The 18,688-nt window shown below is 59.5% G+C and overlaps 1 protein-coding gene across 2 annotated transcripts in view; it reads left to right on the top strand.

Moving 5' to 3' along the window:
- The window catches only part of RIPOR1 (RHO family interacting cell polarization regulator 1), a 102,909-nt gene that overhangs the window by 16,802 nt on the left and 67,419 nt on the right, over nucleotides 1-18,688 (top strand). Inside the window, exon 1 of one of the 2 annotated variants that reach the window (XM_034788341.1) lies at nucleotides 2,809-2,924. The exons of the other annotated variant lie outside the window; for it this stretch is intronic. The gene's annotated coding sequence lies outside the window, so the exon portion shown is untranslated. Of the gene's footprint in view, nucleotides 1-2,808; nucleotides 2,925-18,688 lie in introns of those variants that run through there. 2 annotated transcript variants of the gene reach the window in all.

Raw genomic sequence — 18,688 nt, 5'->3', positions numbered from 1 at the left:
AGCTCATTTCCCAACATCTCCCTTCTGCTGTGAGGCCCAGGGGCCCATGCACTGCCTCTCTCCTTATGCAACGGCGCCAGCTGCAGCCCTAAGGGTCTAACCCAGGGCCCCGTACGGTGCGCTGCACCGTAGCCCGGCGACCAAGAGAGGAGGACCCAGCAGGTGAGGTAACGTCCTTTATTGGACTAACTTCTGTTGGAGAGAGAGACAGGCTTTGAGCCCACAGAGCTCTTCATCCACTGCGGCTACATTGCATGCAAGAGAGGAGGCAGGAAGGACTGGGAGGGAGATCACTGGGGCAGCACCATCCAGCCCCAAGGGAGGCCACTGAGTGGAGGCAGTTTAAGACCCTTTAAACAGCAAGATTAACATCTGCTTGGCACAGCCATTACAAACCTCCCAGCACTTTCTGTCCAAATAGGGGTTTGCCTCAGGGCCCCTGGGCAAGTTCCTCTTCCTCTCCCCCTGCCGTGTTGGGTGCAGTGTCTTTCCGCCCCCGAGGTGGCTGCATTTCAGTGCTGATGTACGCAGACAGCTTGCAAAGTGCTTAGGGATGCAAGGTGCAGTCAAGATGGATGTTGGTATTGGACGCAATGCTGCACTGAAGCCTCCCTCGCAGTACTTGTCCCTTCCACTCAGGAGCCCTCGTGTTGGGCGGAGAACAGGCACTTTGTCGTTACTGTATCTAGCTCCTGTTCTGATCAGCAAAAATCTCCGCCGGCAAGCGGCATTCACAGCGACCCGACGAGTTCCATTGTAGGGACATTGCTACAAATCCCAGGGCTCTGGGAGAGCAGGTGCTCTGGGTTTGTTCCGTTCCTGACAGTAAGTCGGCAGTGAAGGAAGGGGTGGGGAATGGCTCCTTGCACTTACACCTGATGGCATTTCGGGGGTAGGATTTCTGGGCGGGGGAGACTGAGGCCTGGTCTACACTACAGAGTTAGGTCGATATAAGGAAACTCTGTCAGTGTCTACACTACAACGTTGCTCCACCGAGCTCATAATTCCACCTCCGCGAGAGGCGCAGTGCTCAGGTCGGGGTAGTTAGGTTACTTACAGCGCCTGCTGGCTGTTGGCCCTACGCGGGGCTCACAGCTGGAGCCCCCTGACCTCAGGACTGACAGCCAGAGCTATGAGTCCCACGCCTGGGTGACAGCTCAGGCTGTCAGCCCCAGGGCAGTGGGCTCCCACTGTCAGTGCCTACCCAGTTAAATTGGTGGAAGCACTCCTGGTGAGGACGCACACCACCCACAGATGGGGCGTCGTGTGGACCTGAACCACTGCAGTAATGCCTGTGGTCGCTCTACGTCGACCTAACTTAGATTGATTTAATTTTGTAATGTAGACTTGCCCCGAGTGAGTCCCAGTTTCCATTCTGCTTCACAAACCAGCAACCCCGTCCATCGCTGCTCCTCCTCCACTGCTCCTCTCTGGCTGTGGGAGGCACTGCTCTCCGTCCCTGAGCCAGGGCGAGCTTCTGACGGGCCTTGGGCTAGAACCCCTGACGCAGGGCTGCCTGGGTGTCCTGTCCAGGGAAGTTAAGTCAGGGGCCTGACACAGGGAGCCATTCATAGAGGGCGTGGCTTCCACTGGAAGGGGCGTGGGAGCACTCTGAATCATTTCTCTCTCCGGTGTGCCCAGCTGCTTGGTAAGGTCTCATCCCTGGCCCTGCCCACCTCTTCTGTCTGGGCTGCGTTAGCTCTGCCATGCAACCAGCCTTCCTGGCAAGGCAGGGGCATCTTCTCTTGCCTGAGCTGCCCACTGCGTGCGGGTACTTGGCCCGGAGAGCAGAGCCCTGAGTCTATGGGTCGGATCTGTAGAGCTGCACACACACAGCTGTCTCCGTCCTCGTGATAGTTTGACATCTCCTGTCAATCAAAATGAAATATACAGACAATTCCTCCTGCCGCTGGGCACTGGCCTTTCAGGCTGCTTGGGGCGGGGAGCCTGCAGGGCTGATGGAACGTGGAAATCAGAGAGCAGTGGATGTAATAACAACAAAGCGAACCCTTTGAGGCCGGTTCTATAAATAGCGGCTGGAGCAGAGAGGAGATATATTTATCCCCCATAACTCACTCTTGGCTCTGGCCCTTGCCAGTCACAGGTTTGCAGGCCTGGCTGGGGTGGGAGTGGGGTTGGACTGGCTGCACTGTGGTAGTTTGGGTCTCATCAGATCCACCAGCTATATTCAGATCAGATCCCACTTAGACCCCAGGTCTAGGGTGTCCGCCTCACTCCGTTACCCACCCCCCACTCCAGGCCCATGTTGGGGATGGGGCGGGGGGTTAGCACTGGTGCGCCTGCCCCCAGGCTCTGCACGCTAGGTGTTATGCAGTGATAAGGGAGGGCAAGTCACCCACAGGGCCCTGGGCCCAGGCCAGTTTAAGCACAGTAATGGGGCAGATGGGTTTGATACAGTGGTAACTCGAACCCCGTGGGCGCCGTGTCCCCAAGGGTCTTGTGCAGGGGCGGGGAGCTGAGCCCTGCCCACCGGACACACCATGTCCCCGAGGAGCCTGTACAGACATCAGGGTCTGAGTGACCCCCGCCCCACGGACGCGCCGCAGCCCCACGGATCCTGTGCAGGCGTCGGGGGCTGAGCCCTACCCCAGGACACGCCACGTCCCAGCCCCCCACGGGGCCGGGGCTGGGCTCGCTGCGCCCCTTTCGCCCAGGGGATGGGAAGGGAGATCAGAGCCCCCGGGCAGGGTGACGGGCTGCGTGTGCGGCCGAGCTCCGCCGGGGCCCCGCGTGGGCCGGGCCGGGGGAGGGACTCGCAGCCGCGGGCCCCGCCCAGAGGCTGGAGGAGGCGGCGGCTGCGGGCCGCGCTGCTGGGTCCGGGCCGCCGCTGCGCTGTGTGGGGGGCAGGCGGCGCGGCGCGGCGCGGCGGGGAGCGGAGCGGAGCGAGCGGCTGCTGCAGCCATGTAAGTGCCGGGCCGGGCCGGGCTGAGCCGGGCTGGGGAGGGGGCGGCCCCTGCGGCCGGGCCGGGCTCCGCAGGTCGGGCTGGCTGGGGGGCGCCGGGCACTGCTCCCCCGGCCGGTGCGCAGCCCCCTCTCCACCCTCCCCCGCACCCCTCGTTGGAGCGGGGCGCACGGGCCCGGGGGACACTGAGCACTCGTCATTGTCCATGTCATTGCCGAGTAATTGTAACCTCCTTTGGCAAGGAGTCCCCAGGTGCCAGCTGGCTTCGATTGCCTCGCTGCCTGCCGGACTCTGTGTCCAGCTAGCGGCCCGTGTGGGTTCAGGGGCTGGGGCTGGACGAGTTTCCTCAGCTTGGTGGGGTGTCATTTACAGATGAAACGTTTCGGCTCCTTGCCGCGGCCCCCTTCCCCCCCCCCCCCCCCCCCCCCCCCCCCCCCGTCCGTGGCTTGTTTTTGATCCCGGGCCTGTTTAGTTGTTTGCTGGTAGCTAAGGCATGGCACACAAGAGTCCAGCCGGGGAGGACAGTGTGCAGTGGATAGGTTTGGTTTGACGGTAAAAGTATTGCAGTGATGGGGTGTTTTTGAAACAGCAGGGCTGTGCCCCTGAGTTCTCTGAGCCTGTGTGTGCCAGCAGGATCAGCCGAGGGGAGCCTCGCTTTTAAATTACCAAGAAGCATTTTCATGGCCCCTGAGAGCCGAAAGCAGCTACTGTGAGAGCCCTCTTGAAAGGTGACCGGCACAGAGAAAGCAATCAGGCCTGTGCTCCTTTCCCCCATTTTATGATGATTACAGAGAGCTCCAAAGGGGCGTTTGGTGTTTTCCAAATGAAAGGGGTGTGTGTGATATCTCTGTCTCTGTCTCTCTATCATGGAAGACGCTGTGGCTGACTGGAGAGCTGGGAGATTTAGGACATCAGGGTTTCTGTGGAAGCAGAACCCAATTAAGTGAAATGGAAAGTGATATTTATTCCGACTCCTTGAAAACCTGTGACCCAAGCTCTCCTTGCTAAGGAGGCAGTGTCCCAGCCTCTTTGTTAAAGGGCTATGTGAACTCCCAGGTCGCATTTGAGTTTTCCAGTGAAAAAGGAAAGACCAGCCTTGACACTCTGATATGTATAAGGACAAAAATCAAGATGCGAGAACCTGCCAGACAAAAATCAGTGTGTGTGTGTGGGGGGGGAACGTATGGGGGTTTTCCTTTGCAGCTCACTTTTAAGTGTCAAGTGTCAGGGGGTAGCCGTGTTAGTCTGTATCTACAAAAACAACAAGGAGTCTGATGGCACCTTAAAGACTAACAGATTTATTTGGGCATAAGCTTTTGTGGGTAAAAACCTCACTGAAGAAGTGCACTTTTGCATCTGAAGAAGTGAGGTTTTTACCCACGAAAGCTTATGCCCAAATAAATCTGTTAGTCTTTAAGGTGCCACCAGACTCCTTGTTACTTTTAAGTGTATTCCTCAGTTAAGGGCTCCAGCTGTACCGTGGTGCAGGCGGGCACAGGATCTGGGCCCTCGCCTCCCGTTCGGGGCTAAGTTTGGAGACCAGTGGGTGACTCTTCCTTAAACTAGATGGCACTTGTCCAGGCCAGACAAGATAACGCGTTGGGTTCTCTTTTCCTTCCTTCCTCTTGGTTGTATAAATAGAAGCTTTGTAAGTTATGAGGGGAATTTGGTGCTGCAGGCTGCGTGTTTCTGGGCAGCCTCTGAACCGATTAGGGATCGCTTTGAAGGCGTTTTGCTTTTGTGTCCTCTGGCAACTAGGTCCTTGCCAGGCATTGCTTCTCATTGACCCACAGGAGGGCACTTGCAGAGGGCATCCAATGTAGGGGCTCTGGCTGTTAAAGCTCGAAAACCGAAGAGTTTTCACCCATTTGCCATTTAGGGCCTACCTCATCTACTCTCCCCCTCAGCCTGTGTTGGAAGCGGCTGCATGCTCGGGGTGGAAGGCCGGGCAGCCAGTCACAGAATCGCAGCAGTCAGAGAAAGGTCAGGCTGGAAGGAACCTCAAGAGCTCGTCTCGCCCCATGCCGAGGCAGGCCCAGGTGTGGGGAGCCTTTGAGTGCTACCTGTCTCCTCCCTGGGGGCTGGGGGGCTGGGCATCAGGCTGCTGGGGCTGGTTTGCTTTGAGGCGTCACAGGTGGCAGCTTTGTCAGCTGGCCTTGTCCAAGCCCGCCTGGAGAAAGCCAGTGCCGCCTCCGACGCCATGTCCTCAGAGGACAGGGACGGGAAAGGCCCGTTGAGCGTGGCTGGCTGTTCCCTGGGAGGCAGGGCAAGAACAGTCCCTGCAGGGTATTGTCTCAGGCCAATGCAGGGTGTGTGTCTCCCTTCCTAACCCTTCCCCTCTGCCCCTGGCTGGGAGGCTGGAAGGCCATTGTCAGACCTTGGCTCAGCCTGATCCATGCTTCTCTCAGCCACACAGAGGAGCCCAGCCATGAGAAGAGAGGAGAGCGCGGGACACAGTGTAACCTAACCCATCCAGGCAACTGCAGCATGCCAGAGCCAGGGGGAGGGGCCCGAATTCTCCTTCGCCCATGGAATACTCAGCTTCTGGTGGAGCAGCTGGCGCACCTGTCTCCCTGGGTCGGGCGCCTGTCTCCCTGGGTCGGGCGCCTGTCTCCCTGGGTCGGGCGCCTGTCTCCCTGGGTCGGGCGCCTGTCCCTGCTGGTCCTGGAGTGGGGCCTTCCCGGGGGGCTTCTGAGGACTGAGCCCTGGGCTTCAGCATGCTCTGGGGTAGCTGGGTTCACCCTCTGCCCAGCCTCGTTGGGAGCTTTCACAAACTCTGTCATTCCATGACATGTCCCCAGGCACGTGACTTCCTCTGGGGTCTCTGTGGCTGCGGGGTGATCCCGCTTTGGGCCCCTGCCATCCAGAAGGGACAGGAGGTGATTAGAGCTGCTTCCTGTCGCTCTGCAGCTTGCTTGCATGTTTGTCCTTTTGCATTTTCCTAATCCACTTAAGAGCATTTTTCCTGCTTGAATTCTAAATACTGCTGCGAAGAGCACTTTCACACGCGCTCCTGGGCTTGGGGAAAACAGGCTCAGGTGCCCAGCAAGCCGAGCAGTGCTTACTCCGTGGCACAGTAGTGTGGGTCACCTGGGGGAGAAACGGATCTGCTTGCCAGTGGGGTGGGGTGCACGCCCCCACGCAGCTCAGCCCCCCCAGGGGATCCCTGCTTGGCAGCACTTGCAGGACGTGGAGTGGAGGGTTTGTGGCTACTCGGATCATCCTGTGCTTGTCCTCCTCTCGTAAAGGGGTCATGGGACTCCGGGACTTGCGTCTGCTCAGGGGCCGGTCCAGCTTTGGGGGCCGGGTGCTGGGATAAGGATTTGGCCCACAAAGGATGGTATGGCCTACTGAACTGCCGCGCTGCTCAGGTTCGGCGCGGTTAACCCTGTCTTGGCAATGGTCCCCAGGAGCCATTGTGGGCTGAGCTCTCTGAATGTAGCCGGTGTCTGGGAGCAGTGAGGACAAGGCAAGGGGATTCTCACAGCGTTAAGCATGGATGCTTTTAGTCCACCCAGTGCAGCAGCCTGATGCCAGCTGCCCGGCTCCACTTGCCTGTTTTGTGGGGGGAGCATAGGCTTGGGCCCGCAAGCTGCGCATGCAGCGGCACCCCCAGAGCTGCAGCGTTAAATAGATTTGCGGGTGGGGGAGTGAGAGGCAGCCGAAGACAGCCTTGCCTTCAAGGCTTTGACTCCCCCTGGGCCACGCAGTGCACTGGTCATCCTCTCACTGATGAACTCTGCTCCCCAGCTCGGTGTCTGACAGCGCCTTAGGGCTGCAGGAATCTCGTTAGTCATGAATACTTTTGGAATGATTGCTCCGGGTTGCACATGAGACATTTCCTACTGTGCTGGGAGGGGAGCGGGTCTGATACTGAGAGCTCGCGCTGCCCTGGGGGACTTGCATGTGGACAGCTGCAGCGCTGGCTGGAAAATGCCCCGAATTCCTGGCCTGAGACGTGCTTTCTGTGGTGGGAGAGGAGGAAGATGGCTGGAGGAAGGGCAGAGTATGGGGTTCATAGAATAACCTGTAGGGTACTACTGCACTCCTTCCGCCCCCCAAATGGCCCATCTCTCACATTGGGGGCAGGGACAGCTTTGTTCTGGGTCGATACAGCGCCTAGCACGGGTGGGCAAACATTCTGGCCAAAGGGCGACATCTGGGTATGGAAATTGTATGGCGGGCCATCAATGCTCACGGAATTGGGAACAGGGGTGAGGGCTCGGGGGTGGGGCCAGAAATGAGGTGTTATGGGTGCGGGAGGGGGCTCCGGGCTGGGGCTGGAGCAGAGGAGTTCAGAGTTTGGGAGGGTGCTCCAGGCTGAGACAGAGGGTTGGGGTGTGGGAGGGGATTCAGGCTCTGGGCTGGGGCTGTGGGTTCCAGGGTGGAGCCGGAAATGAGGGTTTCAGGGTGTGGGAGGGGAATCCAGGCTGGCATTGGGGTGCGGAGGGTGGTGGTGAGGGCTCTGGCTGGGGGTGTGGGCTCTAGGCCGAGAACGAAGGGTTTGGGGTGCAGGAGGGTGTTCCGGGCTGGGACTGAGGTTCGGAGAGTGGGAGGGGGATCAGAGCTGGGGCAGGGGTTTGGGGCACAGAAGGTGGTGCGGGGTGAAGGCTCCGGGCGGCGCTTACCTCAAGCAGCTCCTGAAAGCAGTGGCTTGTCCCCCCTCCGGCTCCTACGTGGAGGTGCGGCGCTGTCCAGGCAGCTCTGCGCACTGCCCTGTCTGCAGGTGCCGCCCCTGCAGCTCCCATTGGCTTCAGTTCCTGGACAAATGGAAGCTGCGGAGTCAGCGCTTGGGGCGGGGGCAGCGTGAGGAGCACCCTGGCTGCCCCTACATGTAGGAGCCAGAGGGGGGACATGCCTCTGCTTCCAGGAGCCGCACGGAGCCACGGCAAACATAGAGCGGGGCAAGCCCCCGACCCCGCTCCCCGGCTGGAGCACCGGAGTGGGACAAGCCCCCGACTCCGTTCCCCGGCGGGAGCTCGAGGGCCAGATTAAAAGGTCTGACGGGCTGGACACGGCCCGTGGGCTGTAGTTTGCCCACCCCTGGCCTACCACAACGGGGTCCGGGACTGGGCTCCTTGGCGCTACCACAGTACGCAGCCCGCTCTGTAGCCTGAATCCAATCTTCCTATGTTTTCAGTCTTCCGGCTCCGTCCAGTTCAGCCCCTGCCTGCCCCGGATTCCCGTTGCAGAGCAGTCCCTTGGATACGTTCTGTCCGTTGGGGGGTTAGTGCCCAGCGCCTGTGGCAGCTGTAAAAGTCTGGGGCTGCTCTAAGCTGCCTTGGGTGCTGACAGGCCCTTTCCCTGTTGGATTGTAAACACAGAAAGGAGAAGTGGGAGCGGAGGGCGGGCCAGGCCTGGCCTAGAAGCATGGCTCTGTCTGACTGTGCAGCCCTGGGGCTCGTCCCTGCCAGGCGAGGGTGGAAGTCCAGTGTCTGACTGACTCGCAGTGTTTCTGCCCCCTTTGGTGCAGGCTTGGAAGCTGCTGCACGTGGATTTGCCCCAGGGCCTGGAGGCCCAGAGGAGCAGAGCTCAGCCTGGAAGTTGTTTCTCAGCTTATGAAGTGAGATGGCTGGGAACCTGGGTCTGCTGGGCTTGTCTCACCCTCTCTCCTAGGCCCTGCCTACGCTAGAACCTGGCACGTTGCTGTCAGTGATTGTTGGCAGCAGCCCCCTGAAGTGGTGTTGCAAAGGGCTGGGGTGGGGCAAAATGTGGGCTGGGGACTTGCCGAGACGGGCCCGGCTCTGGGACCAGTGCCGAGCATGGGTTTGTCCTGCCCACGCCAAGTGGTTGAATGGTTTTCAACAGCACCTCGGAAGGGCCTGTTGGCAACCATCCTTATCAGCCCCAGGCCCGTTTCCTAGTGTGGCTGGACCTAGGTGTGTTTGCACTGAAGGGTAAGGCCAGGTTTGAACTCCAGCTCTGTCTACACACGTGTCGTCGTGCTGACCCAGGGCCCTAGCGCCCCACAGGGTGCAGGGTCTGAGCCTCTGGCAAGCTGGGACCCAGGGTTCAAGCCCTGTTGCTTTGCAGTGTGGACTCAGCCCCACTGGACTCATGTGCTGGGAATCTGCCAATAGTATCCCAAAATCCCACGGGCCAACTCTCTGTGACCTCTGGACAGTTGAGTTTCCCCACACTGCACCATGAGCAGAGGACCCGAGCGGCGCCTTGGGACTGTCAGGAAGCACCGGCAAGTGGAGGCGACTGGCATGGGTTAGAAACCTCTGCCAGGGACGCACCGTCTGCAGTTAGCCCTGACTCCCTGATGGACCTGCAGAGCATGGAGCAGGGCTGGCTCGTCACTGGGGGGAGCCAGTGTGGGGCTGGGACTGAACGGCTGGGGACAGCTCAGCTGCCCATGGCCCCAGGCTGAGGGTGTGGCGGTGACAGCTGGTGGTGCTGGGGCTCTGCTGGGAACGTGCCTGGGCTTTGCTGAGATCGGAGTTGTTCTGGAGGTGGGGACTGGACGTCTGAGGGTTGTAGCCTGGAATCTCACCCCCTTGGATAGTGACCAGGGCCAGGCCCCCCGGTGGCTGTTGGGCCATGTGGAATGAACTGGCAGTTGCTGACTGTCCTGCCCTCCAGCTCCTTTTCCCACTCAGGTCTCCGTTTGTTTGCACTGTTGTCTGTCCAGGTTCAGCTCCGTAGGGCGGGATCCTGCCTGTTGGTTTGTCCGCACGGCCCTGTGTGTGCTGGCGGCCCTGCGTGCCTGTTGCAGGTGTTGAGCACAGGGCCCATCCGTGCACTTTGCCCCTTGTGATGGGCCCAGCAGAGGCCCCAGCTGCAGAGCTGGGGGTGGGATCTCTCCGGCGCAGGGCTGTACCTCGGGCCCCTCCGCACTGCGTTCCCGGGCAGGGGAAGCTGTTCTGTGGCAGCAAAACACTCTCCCTTCCCTTTTCTGTGCTCCTGCTGCAGGCGCGAGCTGCCAACCCGCATTGAAACCGCACCAGAGGGTTTGAACCAGGCAGGATAGCTGGGCTGGGCCGGGCTGAGCTGGATTCGCTCTCCTGGCTCTGCACTGGCCCAGGGGAGGGGCTGGTGGACCCTGCAGGCCACGTGAGGACAGCGGTGCCTTTGGCAGGCTGACCAGGGATGAGTCTTAGCCCTGCTGAGTCGCCCTGTAAATGAAAAGCAGCTGTGAGCAGGGGGAGGGGGGGGGAGCAGCGGGGGGGGGGGGGGTGGGGGGGAAAGATCATTCACTACTTGCTCCTTGTCGGGGGTAGGTCGGTGTTGAACCGGGGGAGCCTTACTGCAGGACTCCCAGGGGCTCTGGGAGCTGGAGGCCTCCCCGCGTGGTCGCTGCCCTCCCAGCTCCCACTTGAAGGGCAGCTTGTTGAACTTGCCGGGAGTGTGCCTGGCCCCGCCGCCCCGGGCTGGCCTGGGGGCAGGAGCTCTGCTGGCCGCCTGCACTTGCTGTTCTGCTGCAGCCGCTGGCAGGGAGCGCTGTGAGCTCGGCTCGTCCAAGGGGTGACGTGGAGAGGAAAGGCCCCGAGCCAGGGCCGTATGCGTCTCTCCAAAGAGAGCGGAAGGGATGAGCAAAATGGTTCTAGCCTCGGGCGCCCCCAGAGACTGGCTCGGTGTGGCCACAAGCAGCCATCAGCTGGCTGTCTGGGGGTGGCCTGGGGGCCACGAGCGGCCTTTGCCTTCGCTCCTGGCAGAGCAGACGCAGCTGATGGCTGGCAGCTTCTGTGTGCTGTCGCTGGTGGGCAATTACTGAGCCTCTCCAGGGAGACGCAGGTGGCGCTTGGGGAGAGGGCTCTGCCTCTGCTGTGCTCGCTTCACCCCACAAAGTGGGGCTGCGGGCGGCCCTTGCTCTTCAGTGGCAGCGGAGATCCTGCAGCGCAGCCCCTGGGCTAGGGCCGGATTCAGGGCGGTGGAGCAGGTGCACCTCTGTTCACGTCTAGGCACCCTCCTAAAGCCAGACAAAGGCCTGTTATAAAGGTGTGGGCCGTGTGTCTCTGGGGGCTGGTCACTGCATCATTAGGGGGCACATGGTGCGTCTCCGGGGAAGAGGGGCGCATTGAATTTCATCATTAGCTTCCTAACAGGGCTCTGTGACTCCCTCTGCTCCACAGCAGGGTCTGCTGGGCAGCGCCACTCAGGGCTTAGATCCTGGCATGCACACAGCATGTCGCGTTCTGGCCTGTCAGCGTTAACCCCTTAGTGCCATTGGGTGCCAGCCCTCAAGCTAAATGGGAAATGCTATTGCATGGAGAATTTATTCCCCCTCCCCTCGAGTGAGCACGCTGAGGATTTGCTGCGGAGATGCTGGCAGGCGAACCAAACCTCCCTTCGTGTGGAAGGGTTTTCCCTATTTGATGTGGGGATCTTGAGTGGAGAGGGCTCCAGGGAGCTTGGAGCCCAGACAGTGCTGAGCAGGGACCTTTGCGGAGTTAATGTTTACCTGGCGAAAGTGCATGCCCCTTCCTGGTGAGGCTCCCTGGGCGCGGAGAGGGGTCGGAGTGGGGGGTTGCCTCCCCGGGGCAGTGGCGAGTGGGGAACTGCCTCCACACTGTCGATGCTTAGTGCTGGTGGCAGGTGGGTTCCCAGGTCTGCAGAAGATGTTGAAGTTTTTTGGGGAGGATTGTCCCGAATTGGGGTGTATCACGGAGTGTGGAGGGACACCAGGCCCTGCACCCCCGGCTTCCTGCAATTCACCATGACTCTCAGCCAGCCAGTAAAGCAGAAAATTTATTTAGACGACAGGAACACAGTCCAAGACAGGTCTTGCAGGCACAGACAACAGGACCTCCCCCAATTAGGTGCATCTTGGGGTCCCAGGGCACCATAGCCCCCTGGGAGATCAGAGTCCTGCCTGCCTCCCAGCCATTCCACCAGCCAGCTCTGAAACTCCCTCCCCTTTGTTCCGTTTCCAGGGCAAAGGTGTCACCTGGCCTCTAGCCCCTTCCTGGGTTCTCATGTTACATGCTCAGGTATTCTCCCTCTGCCAGTCTCTCATCCCCCAATGCAGACCATCCTAGCCACACTCCCTTCTCAGCATTCACAGACCACATTAAGAACAGTCCCAGTTTGTCACAGGGTGAAAATCACAGACCTCCAAAGTTTCCCAGACCTGGGAGGCCATTTCCAAGGCACCAAAATGTTCCTCCTGGTGGGAGCGTTGAGCTGTGAGGAGCCGATTTCATCCTGGCTCTGCCAGGCCTGCTGGGAGCTTGGGAACCGGGAGATCGGTGAGGAGCCAGCAGGCAGGAGGGAGGACAACCAGGCACCTTTCCACCAGTATGTCGACCCTGGAGACACCTTCCTGCGGAGCAGCTCTGGGCCATCGAAGCAGCACTTTCCGGTGGAGAACTGTTGGCGTTGGAACAGTCCTGGTTGATAGAGCCTGTTACGGCAGAGCTGGGGGCAAAATGGCCTATAGAGGGAGGAGCTCTGCTCCTGGGAGCCAGAGTCATTTAGTCCCATATGGCTTCTTGTAACGTGCCCCCATTGCTAGCTCCAGTGGGCCCCATTGCTGCGGGGGGAGATGAGGGATTCTCGTGGATCCACTGTCGGGGGCCATTTCCCGTCTACCCAGCCCCTCGGCCTCAGGGCCTTGTTTCTCACCTGTGGCCCATTCATTGTGAAGTTGCCACCTGGGAGTTCTCCCAAGAGAGCAGCCCACCCCGCTGCAATGGTGGTGCACGCTGCTGAGCCTGCGCTGAAGATGCTGTCCTGGGGACTCCCAAAGAGAGACATGGGGAGGCTGCCAAAGACCTTGTCTTCGCTCGCAGTGGTTGTAGGCTGCGTGTAGTTGCGGGCCGCAGGCTGTGTCCGTGCTCGCTGCAGTTGGTAGCTACGCGTGGCAGCGGGATGTGATGCTGCTAAGTATAGCAGTGTAGGTGTGGGAGGCGCAGACTGGGCACGTAGCGAGCTGTACAGGGTACATACTCCCTGAGCTGTGCCTCACTGCACTGCTCTCTGCACCTTCGCTCGCTGGGTGTGCAGTGTCTGCTGGAAGGGTAGGCATACCAGTCCACTATCTCGGAGTAGGCTGGGTAGAGCTGTGTGCTAGCTGCTTCGCCGGCTACGTGAGTGTTAAATATGAGATCGGAGCATCCAGCGTGCCACAGACTGAATCTGGCATGTCTTCCCTGCCTAACCTTCTTCAGATCATTCCCCAGTCCAGGAGCAGGGCTGAATCCAGGAGTGGTGGGTGGACATGTCCCGAGCTGCCACCGTGAGCTCCAGAGCTTCAGCTGTCCTTTGTCTCCTGCTGTTGGGTTTGTGAAGAAAACCTTGCAGATGTGCAGCTGATGGAGTGATGTCTACCTGAGCTTGCAGAGAGCCTGAAACCATAGCTCTGAGATGGGAAGCCATCTCAGTGGGCACTCACTTGGATGCTCAGTGATCCTTGCAATGCCGCTGTTAAGTGTTCAGTAGACAAGGTGGGTGAGGTAATGACCGACACAGCACGCTGGGTAGTGTTACGTGTGTTGCTTCTTGTCACAGCACGTGAGGAAAGAAAAGATGTGTCGTTACCAAGATCTACAGTCTGAGACACCATTCAGCTTGGTGCCATGACTGGTGTTGCTGGGGGAAGAGACTGCCCCTTAATTCCCCCCCCCTTCCCCCCAATTGAGGAGGGGAAGCCAGCAGGGTATCTGAGCTGCGCCGAAGGGGAGCCAGGTCCAAGGAGTGCAGCAGAGCTGGAGGGGGCATGTGATTGTGTTGTGAATAGCTGCACCTATTGAGAGCAGTGTCGCTAGTCAGCGGGTTCATTTTGTGGGCAGAGTGCTACTACACTCCTCCCGGCCTGGGGTACCATCCAGAGAGGACACCTGAAGTCAGTACGTTTAGCTTGGGTCAGACAGAGGGTTGTTCTGCCCTGGAAATCTAAGGTCTGGCCATCTAGCTGATTGCATTCCCGGGGGGCTGCTGACTCGTGAGGGTTTAGTACGGTGCTGAAGGGTGCATGATGCAAGTCCCCGGGTCCGGCAGTAGATATGGCTGCCATGGGATCCAGCTGCCATCAGACAGAACAAGGTGCATCCACTGGTGCCTATCCAGTCAGTATGTTCAGTGACAGCCCCCAGAGCGTACAGCCAGTGGGAAGAGCGGCATGGTAACTGCTCCAGGTGCTTTGCAGACCTACAGGCGAGGGAAGACCGGATGGCATAACACCCTGACTTGCACCCTCACTGTCCTTCCTGTCCTTCTTCTGCCCAGAACCTCCCTGACCAGGGGAGTGAAGAGAGACGTGGGACTGCCAGCTGGAGCCTTGGGCTTGGTCTACACTACCCCCCTAATTCGAACTAAGGTACGCAACTTCAGCTACGTGAATAACGTAGCTGAAGTTCGAAGTACCTTAGTTTGAATTAGTTCGAACTTACTTTGGTCCACACGCGGCAGGCAGGCTCCCCCGTCGACTCCGCGGTACTCCTCTCGGCGAGCTGGAGTACCGCAGTCGACGGCGAGCACTTCCGGGTTCGACTTATCGCGTCCAGACTAGACGCGATAAGTCGAACCCAGAAGTTCGATTTCCAGCCGTCGAACTAGCGGGTAAGTGTAGCCAAGGCCTTGTGCTCAGATGTAACCAGAGGGAGCCGGAAGGAATGCTGGGGAGAACAGTCAGAGGATGGGGGTTGTTTGAGTGTGTTTTGTGGCATCTCTGTGTGCTTCTGCTTTGGTGTGTCTGTTTCAGTTTAATTCCCTAGTGATCATGCTAAGGGGGCCTGTTCTCTTCCTTCTCTACACTGCTGAGGTTCTTGGTGATCCAGCTGCATCTTCTAGGCCAGAATGGCTTATTCTGCGTATTCGGGAGGCCGTGATATGCAGTGTGTAGAGGGGCTAGGAGCTGGGACTTGCAGGTTCTCTTCTTGGCTTGGCACAGACTCCCTGTGTGACCTCGGAGCAGTCCCTTCGCCTGGGTGCGGCAGTGGCTCGTGTTTGGGGATACTGCTCCGGTGAGACTAGCAGGAGCAGTGCTTCAGCACACCGCATTGTTCGGTGTTCCGCTTCGTTGCTCTGCTTACTTCATTGCAATTCTGCAAACCCTGAACATAAAGTGTGATTAGTGTTCTTGCATCAGACCTTCGCTGCCTCTCCTCCGAACGCTGGGACGGTCCACAGGGGCTGGGACAGGCTCAGCCCATTTCAAACTAGGGCAATCCTGCAAAATCTAGGCCAGGTGCGAGAGTGGGGGAGCTTTGCAGACCTCTGAGCTGGGAGGGGTCGGGTGCAACCATGCCAGTGAGCTCTGCTTCTTCAATGATGGTTGGAGATGTGCTTCCCGCACCCCAGTGTATCCACAGCTCTGCCGGCCTGTGACAGGCATGGGAACTGGGGCCCAAGCTCAGGTCTCCCCAGAGCATGGAGCACGAGCTTGGCTCAGTACCCAGCATAGCCAGTTCTTGCCTGTTCAAAAGCTGGCCGTGGTAATTCCCTGCTGAACTTTAGAGCAGTTGGGTCCTTGGGGCTGGGGCTGACAGAGCCCTGTTCGATCAGCCAGCCTGTCCCCCAGGGTCACCACAGGATTGTGAGATGGGCCTGTGTCAGGCTGTGAGTGCTGGCTGCTGCCTGGAGCTGTAGCGTGACCGCCCCAGCCTGGGGCTGGTCTGACAGCACTAGATTCATTTGCTCTTTGAAGCCCGCTGGGCGGTGACCTGTAGCTCATGACGCAAGCGCTGAGCGGAGCTGCGCACAGCACCCCTGGATAAGAAACCCACCTACAGCCGCAAACTGCGAGGGCAACAGCCCAGACTGTGCTCCCACCGTGCCGAGCCTCCTGCCTGATGCTGCCCTGTGACTCCTCTGACTCCAGTTCTCTCCCCGGGGGGTGGCTGGCATAATGTGGCTAGTGTGGGGCCGCTCTGCAGCCTTGGTACAAGAGGGTTCGTGGGTGGGGGTAAGAATGAGCTAAACTCTTCATTGGTTTCCTGGGTTAGCTGGAGAGGAGCTGCCCGCCTGGTCTGTGCTGGAGAAAGGTACAACTGCTCTTGCAGCACCTCGCACGGAGCCCGTGCACGGCTGGCTCCGTATGCACAGGGATGCAGCTGTATCTCCATCCTCGAGTGCAGGGGGGCAGGACGGGCGGCCTCTTGGAGTGTGGGAATTCTCTCCCTCAGACCAGGCCTGGCTGCAGACACCCTCTGTGTGGAGCATTGCACCTGCACAGGCTGCACGGCATCCTGGAAGTCGGGGAGACCCCGGAACTGTTACACAATTGTAGCTAGTGTGTCTTGGCTTGGGCCCAGCCCCTCCTGCACATTGCCCTCGCTGCTTCTGGACGCATTGCCTGGAGCTGACTCCCCTCTAGGAGGCGCTGTCTTTAGGGGGAGGCAACTTTGAGCTCAAGCTTCCGGCTTCCACCCTCCAGAATGAAGTTCTTCAAATCAGCAGGGTAGGCAGCAAGGTCTAGTGGTTAGAGCACATGACTGGAAGTCATGTGGTTCTGTTCCTGCCTCGGCTGCCAGCTCACTGGGTGGCCTTGGGTGTGTCGCTTCCCCTCCCTGGGCCTCAGTTTCCTTATCAGCGAAATGTGGGTAATTTCACTCGCCTGCTGCAGCAAGGTGCGTTGAGTCCTTTGGACGAGAACCTGTCTGGACGAGCTGAGTGTTAGTGTCAAGGTGTTCTCACTGCGGAGCGCGAAGGGGGACGGATGTAGCTGCCCAGGGTAAAGGCCCAGCGAGAGGCAACTCAGGCTGGGATGGGTCGTTTCATAACTGACATGCCCACGTTAGAGATGAGGATGGCTGCAATCTGCTCCCTCACGTGCCAGCTGGGTGCTGCCCTGGGGCACCTGGGGAGCGGCCAGTGCATCCCCATCTGTGCCCTTGGGCCTGCACCTGATGCTACCCGGGCTCTGATTTCCACACTGGGTTTGTCAGTTTGCGGCGTGCGTGTGAGACACGCGTTCCCTCCGAGCTCAGAGTGCAGTGGCATTGGCCTCGGGTGGTATAGGGCCTGGACTCAGCTGTAATCCCTGCTGCTGGGACTCACCTGATCATGGGACCATCTGCCAAGGTGTGAGACGCAACCAAAACGCTGCCAGTTCCATCCAGAGCAAAGCTGCCCTTTGTCCTGGTTCATTCACCCTTCTCCAGTGGTCTTGATGGCATTGCCCCAGTGGGGTGCGACCCGGGGTCAGCCACGGGTTGGCGCTATCTCATAGGGTGGATAAGAACAGCCAGACTGGGTCAGACCAGTGATCCATCCAGCCCAGTGTCCTGTCTGCCGACAGTGGCCAATGCCAGGTGTCCCAGAGGGAATGAACAGAACAGGGAATCATCCAGTGATCCATCCCTGTCGCCCATTCCCAGCTCCTGGCCGTCATAGCCTAGAGACACCAGAACACAGGGTTGCATCCCTGCCTATCCTGGCTAATAGCCATTGATGGACCTAGCCTTCATGAACGTATCTAATTATTTTTTGAATGCAGTTATGCTTTTGGCCTTCCCAACATGCCCTGGCAGTGAGTTCCACAGGTTGACTGTGTGAAGAACTTCCATTTGTTGGTTCTAGACCCGCTGCCTCTTACTTACGTTGGGTGACCCCTGGATGGGTGTGTTAGGGGGAGTGGAATAGTCCAGGAAAGGGAGCTAGTGTTATCAGCCCTGCTTTACAGATAGGCACAGAGAGGGCAAGGGACCAGCCAGTCAGTTGCCGAGCTGGGAATGGGACCCAGGGGTCCTGTGCACTAGCCCATGCTACTTTCACCAGTCTTGTGTCCTCACTGAAGCCTGAGTTGTATAGAGTGTGGGGGAGTGGGGAATGGCTGGCACTGTTACCCCCCCCCCCCCGTCTGCCATTCCTGTTGGCTACTCATGCCGACTGGCACAAGAGAGGCCACCTCTGCCTCCGCTGGCCACAGGGGCAGAGCTGGGTTCAATGGGGTGGAACTGAGCAAGTGGGAACTTCAGGAAAGCATCCCAGTGGGGCCTGCTCTTCCGGTCCTGGGGGTCCACCCAGGCTGAGTCCTGACTGGCAGCTCCCACCCCTCAGTGCTCCACCACTGGGCCTTGGTCAGTCTTGCTGGCCCCGGACCCCTTTCCCTTGTGACCCAATGTGACTGGAGTCTCTGCTGAGGGCCCCTCTTCTCTAGGGGTCCATGGAGGGCTTGTGCAATTGGCCCTTGCCAGTAGTGCCCTCTGTTGGGGGCTCCCCCCAGCTGTGAAGGACACAGGCCTGATCCTGGCATGTCTCCCCAGGGCTCAATGGCCTCGTTACAGCCCCCCACCGAATGCGGGCTCCTCCCCAGCAGGCTCTGAGTGTCACTCTGCTGGGGAGCAGGTGGCTAAGCCCAGACTCGTCGCCAGCTTCCTGGCTTGCCCCCTTCTCTCAGTGCCAGCCTAGCAGCGCTGGGCTCTCTCCCTGTCGGGCGGGGGGTGGGGGCGGGAGGAGTTCCCAGCTCTTTGCAGCTGATATCCCTGTAGTTTCCTGTCTGAATCACATGGCTGGAGCCAGTTTCCATGGAGAAGGCGAAGGGGGTGGGCTCCCGGGTGCCTTTAAGACTTCAGTGTTTTCCTTCTGTCCATGGGAGTGGAACAAAGGGAAGGCGAGTGGCTGGCTGCGCGCTCTGTGCGCGCTCGCTCTGCCTGGGCACCGGACATGTGAGTGCCAGTGTGTGGCGGGGCCGTGCCGGAAGGGGGGCGGGGTGGGGGGCTGCTGGCTAGTTTAGGACTGGGCCCCCCACCCCCGGTATTTCCTTCCTGCTGAGCAGCCCTGTGGGGGAGATGTTGTGCCGAATGCGTTTAGAGAGGGGGACACAGCCCAGAGCTGGGCCAGCAAGCCTGGGCTGTCCTCTGCGGGATCTGGGCGGTG

Source organism: Trachemys scripta, chromosome 13 (assembly GCF_013100865.1).
Source record: "Trachemys scripta elegans isolate TJP31775 chromosome 13, CAS_Tse_1.0, whole genome shotgun sequence".
NCBI classification, from domain to species: Eukaryota; Metazoa; Chordata; order Testudines; family Emydidae; genus Trachemys; species Trachemys scripta.
Note: the sequence above shows the minus strand (reverse complement) of the source record. Positions and strands in the feature narration are given on the sequence as shown.